Source organism: Bos javanicus, chromosome 18 (assembly GCF_032452875.1).
Source record: "Bos javanicus breed banteng chromosome 18, ARS-OSU_banteng_1.0, whole genome shotgun sequence".
Taxonomy (NCBI): domain Eukaryota; kingdom Metazoa; phylum Chordata; class Mammalia; order Artiodactyla; family Bovidae; genus Bos; species Bos javanicus.
This window is the reverse complement of record NC_083885.1, coordinates 28521603-28526079: the sequence shown is the minus strand read 5'-3', so window position 1 is coordinate 28526079 and position 4477 is coordinate 28521603. Positions and strand designations below refer to the sequence as shown.

The 4477-nt window shown below is 49.8% G+C and overlaps 1 pseudogene; it reads left to right on the top strand.

Annotated features, from left to right (window-relative positions):
- Nucleotides 1–2618: 2618 nt before the first annotated feature.
- On the top strand, nucleotides 2619–4113 carry LOC133229413 (AP-3 complex subunit beta-2-like; annotated as a pseudogene).
- The last annotated feature ends 364 nt before the right edge of the window (nucleotides 4114–4477 follow it).

The following is a 4477-nucleotide window of genomic DNA, read 5'->3' as shown; positions in this document are numbered from 1 at the left end:
AGAGGGAACGGACAACCACCTGACCCGTTACATGGAGGCAGGAGATGAGGGAGGACTGGTATTCCTCACGGAAGTTCCTCCGTCTGTGGTCCATGAATCACCCAGACATTAAGAACAACTGATGCTTGTTTACCCCTTGCAGGCCCCTGGGCCTAATTTCAGACTCGAAGCCTCCAGCACTGTCCCTGGCATTAGGAAGGCACCACCACCGTAGGAAAACCCAGAACTCACCGCTTCCCACAAACACATGGAATCTGCAGCTACATATACATAGAACGACTTCCTCCAGGTAAAACGCAAACAACAGAGTCTGAGTGACTCCTACACCTCCAGCCAATGAGGGAAGGCCCCCGAGGATGAGGCCACGAGAGTCCGAGACACAATCTCACCGGGAACTCCACCTGTTATAGCGCCGCCACCGACCTGCGCTGTGAAGGAATTCCAATTCCGAGGGAACTCGAATTCTGAGCTCCTTCCTGAGGGAAAAGGGGTTTAGACCCCGACTTTTTATACCTGTACCTGAGAGAAAGTTCCCCAAACCCCTAGTTTTGAAAACCAGAGGGGGCGCCCATCCTCCAGACCCGAACTGAGAAAACTTAAACAGCTCCAAGGCCACTTACCCGATGAAGGGCTCAGTGCACAGGTGGGAGCTCCAAAAGTGCCCACTTTATGAGAATGAGGCTTTATTTGTGAATCTTAAAGTCTTCCCTGAGGGGCAGGCGTCTCTTCAACACAGTCCGGGGGACTGAGGGCTGGTGGCGCTATCTTCAAGCTCTCCCTCAGGTGGCGCTATCTTCAAGCTCTCCCTCATGCGAGCTCCAACCCGAACGAGGCCAACTTCATTTGAACTCTAGGCTCCGCCCCTTCTCCCTCCTCCCTTTGCCGTCCACGCGTACTGTCCCCCACGCCCTGTCCACGTATTATCTGTCATATACGCGCATGGGGTTTTTCCACACTAAGATAGTGGTTAATATGTTGACTATCAACCATAGTGTGTGTGTGTGTGTGTGTGTGTGTGTGTGTGTGTGTGTGTGTGACTCAGTCATGTCCGACGCTGCGACCCATGGACTGTAGCCCACCAGGCTCCTCTGTCTATGGGATTTGCTAGGCAGGAATACTGGAGTGGGCTGCCACTTCCTTCTCCAATCAACCATATTAAACGTCCCCCCGGCAAAAAAAAAAAAAAAAAAAGACTTCCTCTTGTTGGACTCCAAGCTTTCAGTTTTCATCAATAGTTCTGAAAACAATTCACATTCTTAAGTGTAAAGAAACTGGAAAAAAAGATTTAGATATAAAAATCATTAGGAAACAATTTCTGTGTGTTCTGCTGCGGGAACCTAGTGTACTGGGTATTTTTTAAGTATGGCAAAACCAATACAATATTGTAAAGTAATTACCCTCTAATTAAAATTAAAAAAAAAAAAGTTTACCTAGGAGAATCATCTTGGAGAAGGAAATGTCAACCCACTCTGTCACTCTTGCCTGGCAAATCCCATGGATGGAGGAGCCTGGTAGGCTGTAGTCCATAGGGTGGTTAAGAGTCGGACACGACTGAGCGACTTCACTTTCACTTTTCACTTTCATGCATTGGAGAAGGAAATGGCAACCCACTCCAGTGTTCTTGCCTGGAGAATCCCAGGGACGGGGGAGCCTGGTGGGCTGCCGTCAATGGGGTCGCACAGAGTCGGACACGACTGAAGCAACTTAGCAGCAGCAGGAGCAGCAGCAGGAGAATCGTGTAAATACTGAAGTAACGCAGGTCTTCCCTGTTTTTCTGATTCACTTGATCCTCTAGGAGAAATCTACAAAATACTATCCACAAGGTTTCACAGACTTGTAGGACTGGATGCCGGAGAAGGCAATGGCACCCCACTCCAGTGCTCTTGCCTGGAGAATCCCAGGGACTGAGGAGCCTGGTGGGCTGCCATCTATGGGGTCGCACAGAGTTGGACACGACTAACGAGACTTAGCAGAAGCAGCAGCAGCAGGACTGGATACATTTGTTCTTGCCACCTTGAGAAAGGCTGGGCTTTATAACCGGCAGTCTATTATTCTCTGGCATAGCCCTCCTGGCTCTCCCAGCTTGTTTACTTGCTCACTTGCTGGTTGTCCTCTGTGTCGACTGCCAGCAACTTTTTTTTTGGCCGTGCAGCTGGTGGGATCTTAGTTCCCCAATCAGGGAATGAAGGGAATGAACCTGGGCCCTCCACTGGACTGCCAGCAACTGATGGAAGGAGCTTTCTTTAAGGGAGGAGCTATTTTTCCTAATTGCAAATCATTACACTATAAGTGGTTAAAGAAAATAGTTTGTACTCTTAAAAAACAAGGCTTCTCTAGGACTCCTAGTGCATCACACCCTCTCCAACTTCCCCAGCCTAGCTCACCTACCCCTGTACTGATCCAAGGCCTGTCCTCCTCTCATCGATGTCCTCTACCCACTTGTGCCCCCCTCCCACTTCTCCTTTCCTCCCTCCTATTTGCCCCACTTCCCTTCTCCCCCTACCTGCTGCCCCTTGCCCCAACTGAAGGCCCCAGGTACCTCTGACCCATCCTCTGCCTGCAGTGTAGTACAGTATGTGATGCTCCAGAATTAGCCGCCATGTCCATTGTGCCCAGATATGTTTGAGCCCTACTAGAAGAGTTTCTACATCAGGCCCATCAACCCCACCCAGATAAGATCCTGATGCTGGAAGCACTGACCAACCTGGCATATGAGACTAACACCCATATTTCCCTACAGAAATTCCAAACCTACATTCTCAGCACATACAAGGACTTTACTGCAGCCATGGTCCAAGCCACTGGACACCTAATATAGGCCAAATAGGTGACATCTGTATCAATGACCTGGTGCAACTGTGATAAGTTCATGATCACAGAGTCAGTAGTCATCATGAAGAAACTGCTGCAGATGTACCCAGCATAGTATGTGATCATCAAACACTTGGCAAAGCTCATAGAGAACATCCAGGTGCCCATGGCACCTGAGCCAGCATCCTGTGGCTCATGGGTGAGTGCTGTGAGCATGTTCCTAGGATTACATCTGACATCCTGAGATAAACAGCCAAGTTGTTTAAGCTGCAAGTTGTCATCAACCTGGTGGCCAAGCTTTACCTGACCAACTCTAAGCAGATCACAACTGCTGACCCTATCTGTACTGAGTCTGACCAAGTGTAACAAGAACTGTGATATCAGAGACCAAGTTCACTTCACCCAGCAATTTATGGCCCTTTTGGAGTAGTGTGGGGCCCTCAGCCACCATGCCAAGATGCTCTAGCACCCAAACCAGTCCCAGTCTTGGAATCATCCTTCAAAGACCAGGATCACTTCCTCATGGACTTACTGTCCCATCTGCTCCATGCCATGGTCACGGGCTACCAAGAGCTCCCAGACTGTCCAGAGGAAGTCCCAGATCCATCTGTGCACAACTTGTAAATACCTGAATGGACTACAAGATCAAATCAGTAGAAGAGGAAAGAGAAACCTTTCTGCTCAGATTCTGAGGGGGAGTCAGAGCTCATAGAGTCTACAAGTACTGAAGACCAGGATGAGGATGAGGAGAGGGGAAGGGCAGCAGGAGTGATCAGAGTGAGGAGAATTTTTCTTGGATGATGGCGACGATTCCAGCAGTAGCTCATCAGAGTCAGAGATGACAGCAGAGTCTGAGGAAGAGCAGATGAATCCTGCCTCCTAGAGGAAAACTAAAAATCAAACAAAAATCCAGTGGCCAAAGTGCCCCTGCAGCCAATATCTCCCTGCTAGATCTAAAGTACTTCCTCCCTCCCAGTGCCTGGCCTCTTCTCTCCTCCCATGGTTGTGTCCAGCACTCTGGCTGCTGACCTAGAGGACCTGACACTCACAGACTGCCCCCTGGTTCCTTCACTCCTGATTCCAATATCTGCTGTTGGGAGACAGGAGCTGCTGCTCTTCTTAGCTGGTGTGGGGCTGTTTGTGAGCTACACCCTCAGCAGCCAACCTTTTTCTCAAGACTCTCACAGGGTGGCTGAGCACATCCACCTCTCCATCAATCATCAGCATCCTGAAATTGAACACCTACTGCTCAGAGAATCTGCAACTGCTGTAATGGGCATTAACTTCTGTGACTCAACCTAGGTGGCCAAGCTTCCAGCTTCGCACCCAGATCAGACAGTCTCCATCCAGCCACAGGGGAGCTGATGGTCCCACCATCAGCTGGGTTGTGTCCCTTGTGGGGCATGTGGTGGGTACAGGTTTGCAGGAAGGACACAGACCAGTGGGAGCCTAGTCCTGCTGACCCTTTAATATTCCGCCCACTTGAGCTGCCCAGCTGACAGTCATCAATGAGAAGACAGTGATGGACACCATGCTGGTGGTGGATGTGTTGTAGGCTCTGATGCAATGATTCCCAAATGCTGAGAATTTGTTCCCCACCTGTCTCTCCATCATGAAATCTGGGCTGTTATCCACCCCCCTCCTCTTTATTTCTCTCTCCCTCTCT